This window comes from Lissotriton vulgaris, chromosome 6 (assembly GCF_964263255.1).
Source record: "Lissotriton vulgaris chromosome 6, aLisVul1.2, whole genome shotgun sequence".
NCBI classification, from domain to species: domain Eukaryota; kingdom Metazoa; phylum Chordata; class Amphibia; order Caudata; family Salamandridae; genus Lissotriton; species Lissotriton vulgaris.
The window spans coordinates 1922628281-1922641297 of NC_141694.1; positions in this window are offsets into that span (position 1 = coordinate 1922628281).

Consider the following 13017-nt stretch of genomic DNA (forward strand, 5'->3'; position numbering starts at 1 on the left):
AGCTGAGTGTAAGGAGAAGGGTGGAAAGAAGCAGCTGAGTGTAAGGAGAAGGGTGGAAAGAAACAGCTGAGTGTAAGAGAAGGGTGGAAAGAAGCAGCTGAGTGTAAGGAGAAGGGTGGAAAGAAGCTGCTGAGTTTAAGGGGTGGAAAGAAGCAGCTGAGTGTAAGGAGAAGGGTGGAAAGAAGCAGCTGAGTGTAAGGAGAAGGGTGGAAAGAAGCAGCTGAGTGTTAGGAGGGGGTGGGAAGAAGCAGCTGAGTGTAAGGAGAAGGGTGGAAAGAAGCAGCTGAGTGTAAAGAGACGGGTGGAAAGAAGCAGCTGAGTGTAAGGGGTGGAAAGAAGCAGCTGAGTGTAAGGGGTGGAAAGAAGCAGCTGAGTGTAAGGGGTGGAAAGAAGCAGCTGAGTGTAAGGGGTGGAAAGAAGCAGCTGAGTGTAAGGAAAAGGGTGGAAAGAAGCCGCTGGGTGTAAGGAGAAGGGTGGAAAGAAGCAGCTGAGTGTAAGGAGAAGGATGGAAAGAAGCAGATGAGTGTAAGGAGAAGGGTGGAAAGAAGCAGCTGAGTGTAAGGAGAAGGGTGGAAAGAAGGAGCTGAGTGTAAGGGGTGGAAAGAAGCAGCTGAGTGTAAGGAGAAGGGTGGAAAGAAGCAGCTGAGTGTAAGGAGAAGGGTGGAAAGAAGCAGCTGAGTGTAAGGGGTGGAAAGAAGCAGCTGAGTGTAAGGAGAAGGGTGGAAAGAAGCAGCTGAGTGTAAGAGAAGGGTGGAAAGAAGCAGCTGAGTGTAAGGGTTGGAAAGAAGCAGCTGAGTGTAAGGAGAAGGGTGGAAAGAAGCAGCTGAGTGTACGTAGAAGGGTGGAAAGAAGCTGATGAGTGTAAGGAGAAGGGTGGAAAGAAGCAACTGAGTGTAAGGAGAAGGGTGGAAAGAATCAGCTGAGTGTAAGGAGAATGATGGAAAGAAGCAGATGAGTGTAAGGAGAATGGTGGAAAGAAGCAGATGAGTGTAAGGAGAAGGGTGGAAAGAAGCAGCTGAGTGTAAGGAGAAGGGTGGAAAGAAGCAGCTGAGTGTAAGGAGAAGGAGAAGGGTGGAAAGAAGCAGCTGAGTGTAAGGAGAAGGGTGGAAAGAAGCAGCTGAGTTTAAGGAGAAGGGTGGAAAGAAGCAACTGAGTGTAAGGAGAAGGGTGGAAAGAAGCAGCTGAGTGTAAGGGGTGGAAAGAAGCAGCTGAGTGTAAGGAGAAAGGTGGAAAGAAGCAGCTGAGTGTAAGGAGAAGGGTGGAAAGAAGCAGCTGTGTGTAAGGGGTGGACAGAAGCAGCTGAGTGTAAGGAGAAGTGGGGAAAGAAGCAGCTGAGTGTAAGGAGAAGGGTGGGAAGAAGCAGCTGAGTGTAAGGAGAAGGGTTGAAAGAAGCAGCTGAGTGTAAGGGGTGGAAAGAAGCAGCTGAGTGTACGGGGTGGAAAGAAGCAGCTGAGTGTAAGGAGAAGGGTGGAAAGAAGCAGATGAGTGTAAGGAGAAGGGTGGAAAGAAGCAGCTGGGTGTAAGAGAAGGGTGGAAAGAAGCAGCTGAGTGTAAGGGTTGGAAAGAAGCAGCTGATGTAAGGAGAAGGGTGGAAAGAAGCAGCTGAGTGTAAGTAGAAGGGTGGAAAGAAGCAGATGAGTGTAAGGAGAGGGGTGGAAAGAAGCAGCTGAGTGTAAGGAGAAGGGTGGAAAGAAGCAGCTGAGTGTAAGGAGAAGGTTGGAAAGAAGCAGCTGAGTGTAAGGAGAAGGGTGGAAAGAAGCAGCTGAGTGTAAGAGGTGGAAAGAAGCAGCTGAGGGTTAGGAGAAGGGTGGAAAGAAGCAGCTGAGTGTAAGGGGTGGAAAGAAGCAGCTGAGTGTAAGGAGGAGGGTGGAAAGAAGCAGCTGAGTGTAAGGAGGAGGGTGGGAAGAAGCAGCTGAGTGTAAGGAGAAGGGTGGAAAGAAGCAGCTGAGTGTAAGAGAAGGGTGGAAAGAAGCAGCTGAGTGTAAGTAGAAGGGTGGAAAGAAGCAGATGGGTGTAAGGAGAAGGGTGGAAAGAAGCAGCTGAGTGTAAGGAGAAGGGTGGAAAGAAGCTGCTGAGTTTAAGGGGTGGAAAGAAGCAGCTGAGTGTAAGGAGAAGGGTGGAAGGAAGCAGCTGAGTGTAAGGAGAAGGGTGGAAAGAAGCAGCTGAGTGTAAGGAGAAGGGTGGAAAAAAGCAGCTGAGTGTAAGGGGTGGAAAGAAGCAGCTAAGTGTAAGGAGAAGGGTGGGAAGAAGCAGCTGAGTGTAAGGAGAAGGGTGGAAAGAAGCAGCTGAGTGTAAGGAGAAGGGTAGAAAGAAGCAGCTGCGTGTAAGGAGAAGGGTGGAAAGAAGCCGCTGAGTGTAAGGAGAAGGGTGGAAAGAAGCAGCTGAGTGTAAGGAGAAGGGTGGAAAGAAGCAGCTGAGGGTAAGAAGAAGGGTGGAAAGAAGCAGCTGAGTGTAAGGAGAAGGGTGGAAAGAAGCAGCTGAGTGTAAGGGGTGGGAAGAAGCAGCTGAGTGTAAGGAGAAGAGTGGAAAGAAGCAGCTGAGTGTAAGGAGAAGGGTGGAAAGAAGCAGCTGAGTGTAAGGAGAAGGGTGGAAAGAAGCAGCTGAGTGTAAGGGGTGGAAAGAAGCAGCTGAGTGTAAGGAGAAGGGTGGAAAGAAGCAGCTGAGTGTAAGTAGAAGGGTGGAAAGAAGCTGATGAGTGTAAGGAGAAGGGTGGAAAGAAGCAACTGAGTGTAAGGAGAAGGGTGGAAAGAAGCAGAAGAGTGTAAGGAGAAGGGTGGAAAGAAGCAGTTGAGTGTAAGGGGTGGAAAGAAGAAGCTGAGTGTAAGGGGTGGAAAGAAGCAGCTGAGTGTAAGGAGAAGGGTGGAAAGAAGCAGCTGAGTTTAAGGAGAAGGGTGGAAAAAAGCAGCTGAGTGTAAGGGGTGGAAAGAAGCAGCTAAGTGTAAGGAGAAGGGTGGAAAGAAGCAGCTGAGTGTAAGGAGAAGGGTGGAAAGAAGCAGCTGAGTGTAAGGAGAAGGGTGGAAAGAAGCCGCTGAGTGTAAGGAGAAGGGTGGAAAGAAGCAGCTGAGTGTAAGGAGAAGGGTGGAAAGAAGCAGCTGATGGTAAGAAGAAGGGTGGAAAGAAGCAGCTGGGTGTAAGGGGTGGGAAGAAGCAGCTGAGTGTAAGGAGAAGAGTGGAAAGAAGCAGCTGAGTGTAAGGAGAAGGGTGGAAAGAAGCAGCTGAGTGTAAGGAGAAGGGTGGAAAGAAGCAGCTGAGTGTAAGGGGTGGAAAGAAGCAGCTGAGTGTAAGGAGAAGGGTGGAAAGAAGCAGCTGAGTGTAAGGAGAAGGGTGGAAAGAAGCAGCTGAGTGTAAGGGGTGGAAAGAAGAAGCTGAGTGTAAGGAGAAAGGTGGAAAGAAGCAGCTGAGTGTAAGGAGAAGGGTGGAAAAAAGCAGCTGAGTGTAAGGGGTGGAAAGAAGCAGCTGAGTGTAAGGAGAAGGGTGGAAAGAAGCAGCTGAGTGTAAGGAGGAGGGTGGGAAGAAGCAGCTGAGTGTAAGGAGAAGGGTGGAAAGAAGCAGCTGAGTGTAAGAGAAGGGTGGAAAGAAGCAGCTGAGTGTAAGGGTTAGAAAGAAGCAGCTGAGTGTAAGGAGAAGGGTGGAAAGAAGCAGCTGAGTGTAAGTAGAAGGGTGGAAAGAAGCTGATGAGTGTAAGGAGAAGGGTGGAAAGAAGCAACTGAGTGTAAGGAGAAGGGTGGAAAGAAGCAGAAGAGTGTAAGGAGAAGGGTGGAAAGAAGCAACTGAGTGTAAGGAGAAGGGTGGAAAGAAGCAGCTGAGTGTAAGGAGAAAGGTGGAAAGAAGCAGATGAGTGTAAGGAGAAGGTTGGAAAGAAGCAGCTGAGTGTGAGGAGAAGGGTGGAAAGAAGCAGCTGAGTGTAAGGACATGGGTGGAAAGAAGCAGCTGAGTGTAAGGAGAAGGGTGGAAAGAAGCAGTTGAGTGTAAGGGGTGGAAAGAAGCAGCTGAGTGTAAGGGGTGGAAAGAAGCAGCTGAGTGTAAGGAGAAGGGTGGAAAGAAGCAGCTGAGTTTAAGGAGAAGGGTGGAAAAAAGCAGCTGAGTGTAAGGGGTGGAAAGAAGCAGCTAAGTGTAAGGAGAAGGGTGGAAAGAAGCAGCTGAGTGTAAGGAGAAGGGTGGAAAGAAGCAGCTGAGTGTAAGGAGAAGGGTGGAAAGAAGCCGCTGAGTGTAAGGAGAAGGGTGGAAAGAAGCAGCTGAGTGTAAGGAGAAGGGTGGAAAGAAGCAGCTGAGGGTAAGAAGAAGGGTGGAAAGAAGCAGCTGGGTGTAAGGGGTGGGAAGAAGCAGCTGAGTGTAAGGAGAAGAGTGGAAAGAAGCAGCTGAGTGTAAGGAGAAGGGTGGAAAGAAGCAGCTGAGTGTAAGGAGAAGGGTGGAAAGAAGCAGCTGAGTGTAAGGGGTGGAAAGAAGCAGCTGAGTGTAAGGAGAAGGGTGGAAAGAAGCAGCTGAGTGTAAGGAGAAGGGTGGAAAGAAGCAGCTGAGTGTAAGGGGTGGAAAGAAGAAGCTGAGTGTAAGGAGAAAGGTGGAAAGAAGCAGCTGAGTGTAAGGAGAAGGGTGGAAAAAAGCAGCTGAGTGTAAGGGGTGGAAAGAAGCAGCTGAGTGTAAGGAGAAGGGTGGAAAGAAGCAGCTGAGTGTAAGGAGGAGGGTGGGAAGAAGCAGCTGAGTGTAAGGAGAAGGGTGGAAAGAAGCAGCTGAGTGTAAGGGGTGGAAAGAAGCAGCTGAGTGTAAGGAGAAGGGTGGAAAGAAGCAGCTGAGTGTAAGGAGAAGGGTGGAAAGAAGCAGCTGAGTGTAAGGAGAAGGGTGGAAAGAAGCAGCTGAGTTTAAGGAGAGGGTGGAAAGAAGCAGCTGAGTGTAAGGGGTGGGAAGAAGCAGCTGAGTGTAAGGAGAAGAGTGGAAAGAAGCAGCTGAGTGTAAGGAGAAGGGTGGAAAGAAGCAGCTGAGTATAAGGAGAAGGGTGGAAAGAAGCAGCTGAGTGTAAGGAGAAGGTTGGAAAGAAGCAGCTGAGTGTAAGGAGAAGGGTGGAAAGAAGCAGCTGAGTGTAAGGAGAAAGGTGGAAAGAAGCAGCTGAGTGTAAGGAGAAAGGTGGAAAGAAGCAGCTGAGGGTTAGGAGAAGGGTGGAAAGAAGCAGCTGAGTGTAAGGGGTGGAAAGAAGCAGCTGAGTGTAAGGAGAAGGGTGGAAATAAGCAGCTGAGTGTAAGGAGGAGGGTGGGAAGAAGCAGCTGAGTGTAAGGAGAAGGGTGGAAAGAAGCCGCTGAGTGTAAGAGAAGGGTGGAAAGAAGCAGCTGAGTGTAAGTAGAAGGGTGGAAAGAAGCAGATGGGTGTAAGGAGAAGGGTGGAAAGAAGCTGCTGAGTTTAAGGGGTAGAAAGAAGCAGCTGAGTGTAAGGAGAAGGGTGGAAAGAAGCAGCTGAGTGTAAGGAGAAGGGTGGAAAGAAGCAGCTGAGTGTAAGGAGAAGGGAGGAAAGAAGCAGCTGAGTGTAAGGGGTGGAAAGAAGAAGCTGAGTGTAAGGAGAAAGGTGGAAAGAAGCAGCTGAGTGTAAGGAGAAGGGTGGAAAAAAGCAGCTGAGTGTAAGGGGTGGAAAGAAGCAGCTGAGTGTAAGGAGAAGGGTGGAAAGAAGCAGCTGAGTATAAGGAAGAGGGTGGGAAGAAGCAGCTGAGTGTAAGGAGAAGGGTGGAAAGAGGAGCTGAGTGTAAGGAGAAGGGTGGAAAGAAGCAGCTGAGTGTAAGGAGAAGGGTGGAAAGATGCAGCTGAGTGTAAGGAGAAGGGTGGAAAGAAGCAGCTGAGTGTAAGAGAAGGGTGGAAAGAAGTAGCTGAGTGTAAGGAGAAGGGTGGAAAGAAGCAGCTGAGTGTAAGGGGTGGAAAGAAGCAGCTGAGTGTAAGGGGTGGAAAGAAGCAGCTGAGTGTAAGGAGAAGGATGGAAAGAAGCAGATGAGTGTAAGGAGAAGGGTGGAAAGAAGCAGCTGAGTGTAAGGAGAAGGGTGGAAAGAAGGAGCTGAGTGTAAGGGGTGGAAAGAAGCAGCTGAGTATAAGGAGAAGGGTGGAAAGAAGTAGCTGAGTGTAAGGGGTGGAAAGAAGCAGCTGAGTGTAAGGAGAAGGGTGGAAAGAAGCAGCTGAGTGTAAGGAGAAGGGTGGGAAGAAGCAGCTGAGTGTAAGGAGAAGGGTGGAAAGAAGCAGCTGAGTGTAAGAGAAGGGTGGAAAGAAGCAGCTGAGTGTAAGGGTTAGAAAGAAGCAGCTGAGTGTAAGGAGAAGGGTGGAAAGAAGCAGCTGAGTGTAAGGGTTAGAAAGAAGCAGCTGAGTGTAAGGAGAAAGGTGGAAAGAAGCAGATGAGTGTAAGGAGAAAGGTGGAAAGAAACAGCTGAGTGTAAGGAGAAGGTTGGAAAGAAGCAGCTGAGTGTGAGGAGAAGGGTGGAAAGAAGCAGCTGAGTGTAAGGACATGGGTGGAAAGAAGCCGCTGAGTGTAAGGAGAAGGGTAGAAAGAAGCAGCTGAGTGTAAGGAGAAAGGTGGAAAGAAGCAGATGAGTGTAAGGAGAAAGGTGGAAAGAAACAGCTGAGTGTAAGGAGAAGGTTGGAAAGAAGCAGCTGAGTGTGAGGAGAAGGGTGGAAAGAAGCAGCTGAGTGTAAGGACATGGGTGGAAAGAAGCCGCTGAGTGTAAGGAGAAGGGTAGAAAGAAGCAGCTGAGTGTAAGGAGAAGGGTGGAAAGAAGCAGTTGAGTGTAAGGGGTGGAAAGAAGCAGCTGAGTGTAAGGGGTGGAAAGAAGCAGCTGAGTGTAAGGAGAAGGGTGGAAAGAAGCAGCTGAGTTTAAGGAGAAGGGTGGAAAAAAGCAGCTGAGTGTAAGGGGTGGAAAGAAGCAGCTAAGTGTAAGGAGAAGGGTGGAAAGAAGCAGCTGAGTGTAAGGAGAAGGGTGGAAAGAAGCAGCTGAGTGTAAGGAGAAGGGTGGAAAGAAGCCGCTGAGTGTAAGGAGAAGGGTGGAAAGAAGCAGCTGAGTGTAAGGAGAAGGGTGGAAAGAAGCAGCTGAGTGTAAGGAGAAGGGTGGAAAGAAGCAGCTGGGTGTAAGGGGTGGGAAGAAGCAGCTGAGTGTAAGGAGAAGAGTGGAAAGAAGCAGCTGAGTGTAAGGAGAAGGGTGGAAAGAAGCAGCTGAGTGTAAGGAGAAGGGTGGAAAGAAACAGCTGAGTGTAAGGGGTGGAAAGAAGCAGCTGAGTGTAAGGAGAAGGGTGGAAAGAAGCAGCTGAGTGTAAGGAGAAGGGTGGAAAGAAGCAGCTGAGTGTAAGGAGAAGGGTGGAAAGAAGCAGCTGAGTGTAAGGGGTGGAAAGAAGCAGCTGAGTATAAGGAGAAGGGTGGAAAGAAGTAGCTGAGTGTAAGGGGTGGAAAGAAGCAGCTGAGTGTAAGGGGTGGAAAGAAGCAGCTGAGTGTAAGGAGAAGGATGGAAAGAAGCAGATGAGTGTAAGGAGAAGGGTGGAAAGAAGCAGCTGAGTGTAAGGAGAAGGGTGGAAAGAAGGAGCTGAGTGTAAGGGGTGGAAAGAAGCAGCTGAGTATAAGGAGAAGGGTGGAAAGAAGTAGCTGAGTGTAAGGGGTGGAAAGAAGCAGCTGAGTGTAAGGAGAAGGGTGGAAAGAAGCAGCTGAGTGTAAGGAGAAGGGTGGGAAGAAGCAGCTGAGTGTAAGGAGAAGGGTGGAAAGAAGCAGCTGAGTGTAACGAGAAGGGTGGAAAGAAGCAGCTGAGTGTAAGAGAAGGGTGGAAAGAAGCAGCTGAGTGTAAGGGTTAGAAAGAAGCAGCTGAGTGTAAGGAGAAGGGTGGAAAGAAGCAGCTGAGTGTAAGGGTTAGAAAGAAGCAGCTGAGTGTAAGGAGAAAGGTGGAAAGAAGCAGATGAGTGTAAGGAGAAAGGTGGAAAGAAACAGCTGAGTGTAAGGAGAAGGTTGGAAAGAAGCAGCTGAGTGTGAGGAGAAGGGTGGAAAGAAGCAGCTGAGTGTAAGGACATGGGTGGAAAGAAGCCGCTGAGTGTAAGGAGAAGGGTAGAAAGAAGCAGCTGAGTGTAAGGAGAAGGGTGGAAAGAAGCAGTTGAGTGTAAGGGGTGGAAAGAAGCAGCTGAGTGTAAGGGGTGGAAAGAAGCAGCTGAGTGTAAGGAGAAGGGTGGAAAGAAGCAGCTGAGTTTAAGGAGAAGGGTGGAAAAAAGCAGCTGAGTGTAAGGGGTGGAAAGAAGCAGCTAAGTGTAAGGAGAAGGGTGGAAAGAAGCAGCTGAGTGTAAGGAGAAGGGTGGAAAGAAGCAGCTGAGTGTAAGGAGAAGGGTGGAAAGAAGCCGCTGAGTGTAAGGAGAAGGGTGGAAAGAAGCAGCTGAGTGTAAGGAGAAGGGTGGAAAGAAGCAGCTGAGTGTAAGGAGAAGGGTGGAAAGAAGCAGCTGGGTGTAAGGGGTGGGAAGAAGCAGCTGAGTGTAAGGAGAAGAGTGGAAAGAAGCAGCTGAGTGTAAGGAGAAGGGTGGAAAGAAGCAGCTGAGTGTAAGGAGAAGGGTGGAAAGAAACAGCTGAGTGTAAGGGGTGGAAAGAAGCAGCTGAGTGTAAGGAGAAGGGTGGAAAGAAGCAGCTGAGTGTAAGGAGAAGGGTGGAAAGAAGCAGCTGAGTGTAAGGAAAAGGGTGGAAAGAAGCAGCTGAGTGTAAGGGGTGGAAAGAAGAAGCTGAGTGTAATGAGAAAGGTGGAAAGAAGCAGCTGAGTGTAAGGAGAAGGGTGGAAAAAAGCAGCTGAGTGTAAGGGGTGGAAAGAAGCAGCTGAGTGTAAGGAGAAGGGTGGAAAGAAGCAGATGGGTGTAAGGAGAAGGGTGGAAAGAAGCAGCTGAGTGTAAGGAGAAGGGTGGAAAGAAGCTGCTGAGTTTAAGGGGTAGAAAGAAGCAGCTGAGTGTAAGGAGAAGGGTGGAAAGAAGCAGCTGAGTGTAAGGAGAAGGGTGGAAAGAAGCAGCTGAGGGTAAGAAGAAGGGTGGAAAGAAGCAGCTGAGTGTAAGGAGAAGGGTGGAAAGAAGCAGCTGAGTGTAAGGGGTGGGAAGAAGCAGCTGAGTGTAAGGAGAAGAGTGGAAAGAAGCAGCTGAGTGTAAGGAGAAGGGTGGAAAGAAGCAGCTGAGTGTAAGGAAAAGGTTGGAAAGAAGCAGCTGAGTGTAAGGAAAAGGGTGGAAAGAAGCAGCTGAGAGTAAGGAGAAAGGTGGAAAGAAGCAGCTGAGGGTTAGGAGAAGGTTGGAAAGAAGCAGCTGAGTGTAAGGGGTGGAAAGAAGCAGCTGAGTGTAAGGAGAAGGGTGGAAATAAGCAGCTGAGTGTAAGGAGGAGGGTGGGAAGAAGCAGCTGAGTGTAAGGAGAAGGGTGGAAAGAAGCAGCTGAGTGTAAGGAGAAGGGTGGAAAGAAGCCGCTGAGTGTAAGAGAAGGGTGGAAAGAAGCAGCTGAGTGTAAGTAGAAGGGTGGAAAGAAGCAGATGGGTGTAAGGAGAAGGGTGGAAAGAAGCAGCTGAGTGTAAGGAGAAGGGTGGAAAGAAGCTGCTGAGTTTAAGGGGTGGAAAGAAGCAGCTGAGTGTAAGGAGAAGGGTGGAAAGAAGCAGCTGAGTGTAAGGAGAAGGGTGGAAAGAAGCAGCTGAGGGTAAGAAGAAGGGTGGAAAGAAGCAGCTGAGTGTAAGGAGAAGGGTGGAAAGAAGCAGCTGAGTGTAAGGGGTGGGAAGAAGCAGCTGAGTGTAAGGAGAAGAGTGGAAAGAAGCAGCTGAGTGTAAGGAGAAGGGTGGAAAGAAGCAGCTGAGTGTAAAGAGAAGGGTGGAAAGAAGCAGCTGAGTGTAAGGGGTGGAAAGAAGCAGCTGAGTGTAAGGAGAAGGGTGGAAAGAAGCAGCTGAGTGTAAGGAGAGGGGTGGAAAGAAGCAGCTGAGTGTAAGGAGAAGGGAGGAAAGAAGCAGCTGAGTGTAAGGGGTGGAAAGAAGAAGCTGAGTGTAAGGAGAAAGGTGGAAAGAAGCAGCTGAGTGTAAGGAGAAGGGTGGAAAAAAGCAGCTGAGTGTAAGGGGTGGAAAGAAGCAGCTGAGTGTAAGGAGAAGGGTGGAAAGAAGCAGCTGAGTATAAGGAGGAGGGTGGGAAGAAGCAGCTGAGTGTAAGGAGAAGGGTGGAAAGAGGAGCTGAGTGTAAGGAGAAGGGTGGAAAGAAGCAGCTGAGTGTAAGGGGTGGAAAGAAGCAGCTGAGTGTAAGGAGAAGGGTGGAAAGAAGCAGCTGAGTGTAAGGAGAAGGGTGGAAAGAAGCAGCTGAGTGTAAGGAGAAGGGTGGAAAGAAGCAGCTGAGTGTAAGAGAAGGGTGGAAAGAAGCAGCTGAGTGTAAAGAGAAGGGTGGAAAGAAGCAGCTGAGTGTAAGGGAAGGGAAGAAGCAGCTGAGTGTAAGGAGAAGAGTGGAAAGAAGCAGCTGAGTGTAAGGAGAAGGTGGAAAGAAGCAACTGAGTGTAAGGAGAAGGTTGGAAAGAAGCAGCTGAGTGTAAGGAGAAGGGTGGAAAGAAGCAGCTGAGTGTAAGGGGTGGAAAGAAGCAGCTGAGTGTAAGGAGAAAGGTGGAAAGAAGCAGCTGAGGGTTAGGAGAAGGGTGGAAAGAAGCAGCTGAGTGGAAGGGGTGGAAAGAAGCAGCTGAGTGTAAGGAGAAGGGTGGAAAGAAGCAGCTGAGTGTAAGGAGGAGGGTGGGAAGAAGCAGCTGAGTGTAAGGAGAAGGGTGGAAAGAAGCAGCTGAGTGTAAGGAGAAGGGTGGAAAGAAGCAGCTGAGTGTAAGGAGAAGGGTGGAAAGAAAAGAAGCAGCTGAGTGTAAGAGAAGGGTGGAAAGAAGCAGATGGGTGTAAGGAGAAGGGTGGAAAGAAGCAGCTGAGTGTAAGGAGAAGGGTGGAAAGAAGCTGCTGAGTTTAAGGGGTGGAAAGAAGCAGCTGAGTGTAAGGAGAAGGGTGGAAAGAAGCAGCTGAGTGTAAGGAGAAGGGTGGAAAGAAGCAGCTGAGTGTTAGGAGGGGGTGGGAAGAAGCAGCTGAGTGTAAGGAGAAGGGTGGAAAGAAGCAGCTGAGTGTAAAGAGACGGGTGGAAAGAAGCAGCTGAGTGTAAGGGGTGGAAAGAAGCAGCTGAGTGTAAGGGGTGGAAAGAAGCAGCCGAGTGTAAGGAAAAGGGTGGAAAGAAGCCGCTGGGTGTAAGGAGAAGGGTGGAAAGAAGCAGCTGAGTGTAAGGAGAAGGATGGAAAGAAGCAGATGAGTGTAAGGAGAAGGGTGGAAAGAAGCAGCTGAGTGTAAGGAGAAGGGTGGAAAGAAGGAGCTGAGTGTAAGGGGTGGAAAGAAGCAGCTGAGTGTAAGGAGAAGGGTGGAAAGAAGCAGCTGAGTGTAAGGAGAAGGGTGGAAAGAAGCAGCTGAGTGTAAGGGGTGGAAAGAAGCAGCTGAGTGTAAGGAGAAGGGTGGAAAGAAGCAGCTGAGTGTAAGAGAAGGGTGGAAAGAAGCAGCTGAGTGTAAGGGTTGGAAAGAAGCAGCTGAGTGTAAGGAGAAGGGTGGAAAGAAGCAGCTGAGTGTACGTAGAAGGGTGGAAAGAAGCTGATGAGTGTAAGGAGAAGGGTGGAAAGAAGCAACTGAGTGTAAGGAGAAGGGTGGAAAGAATCAGCTGAGTGTAAGGAGAATGATGGAAAGAAGCAGATGAGTGTAAGGAGAATGGTGGAAAGAAGCAGATGAGTGTAAGGAGAAGGGTGGAAAGAAGCAGCTGAGTGTAAGGAGAAGGGTGGAAAGAAGCAGCTGAGTGTAAGGAGAAGGGTGGAAAGAAGCAGCTGAGTGTAAGGAGAAGGGTGGAAAGAAGCAGCTGAGTGTAAGGAGAAGGGTGGAAAGAAGCCGCTGAGTGTAAGGAGAAGGGTGGAAAGAAGCAGCTGAGTGTAAGGAGAAGGGTGGAAAGAAGCAGCTGAGGGTAAGAAGAAGGGTGGAAAGAAGCAGCTGGGTGTAAGGGGTGGGAAGAAGCAGCTGAGTGTAAGGAGAAGAGTGGAAAGAAGCAGCTGAGTGTAAGGAGAAGGGTGGAAAGAAGCAGCTGAGTGTAAGGAGAAGGGTGGAAAGAAGCAGCTGAGTGTAAGGGGTGGAAAGAAGCAGCTGAGTGTAAGGAGAAGGGTGGAAAGAAGCAGCTGAGTGTAAGGAGAAGGGTGGAAAGAAGCAGCTGAGTGTAAGGGGTGGAAAGAAGAAGCTGAGTGTAAGGAGAAAGGTGGAAAGAAGCAGCTGAGTGTAAGGAGAAGGGTGGAAAAAAGCAGCTGAGTGTAAGGGGTGGAAAGAAGCAGCTGAGTGTAAGGAGAAGGGTGGAAAGAAGCAGCTGAGTGTAAGGAGGAGGGTGGGAAGAAGCAGCTGAGTGTAAGGAGAAGGGTGGAAAGAAGCAGCTGAGTGTAAGGGGTGGAAAGAAGCAGCTGAGTGTAAGGAGAAGGGTGGAAAGAAGCAGCTGAGTGTAAGGAGAAGGGTGGAAAGAAGCAGCTGAGTGTAAGGAGAAGGGTGGAAAGAAGCAGCTGAGTTTAAGGAGAGGGTGGAAAGAAGCAGCTGAGTGTAAGGGGTGGGAAGAAGCAGCTGAGTGTAAGGAGAAGAGTGGAAAGAAGCAGCTGAGTGTAAGGAGAAGGGTGGAAAGAAGCAGCTGAGTATAAGGAGAAGGGTGGAAAGAAGCAGCTGAGTGTAAGGAGAAGGTTGGAAAGAAGCAGCTGAGTGTAAGGAGAAGGGTGGAAAGAAGCAGCTGAGTATAAGGAGAAGAGTGGAAAGAAGCAGCTGAGTGTAAGGAGAAGGGTGGAAAGAAGCAGCTGAGTATAAGGAGAAGGGTGGAAAGAAGCAGCTGAGGGTTAGGAGAAGGGTGGAAAGAAGCAGCTGAGTGTAAGGGGTGGAAAGAAGCAGCTGAGTGTAAGGAGAAGGGTGGAAATAAGCAGCTGAGTGTAAGGAGGAGGGTGGGAAGAAGCAGCTGAGTGTAAGGAGAAGGGTGGAAAGAAGCCGCTGAGTGTAAGAGAAGGGTGGAAAGAAGCAGCTGA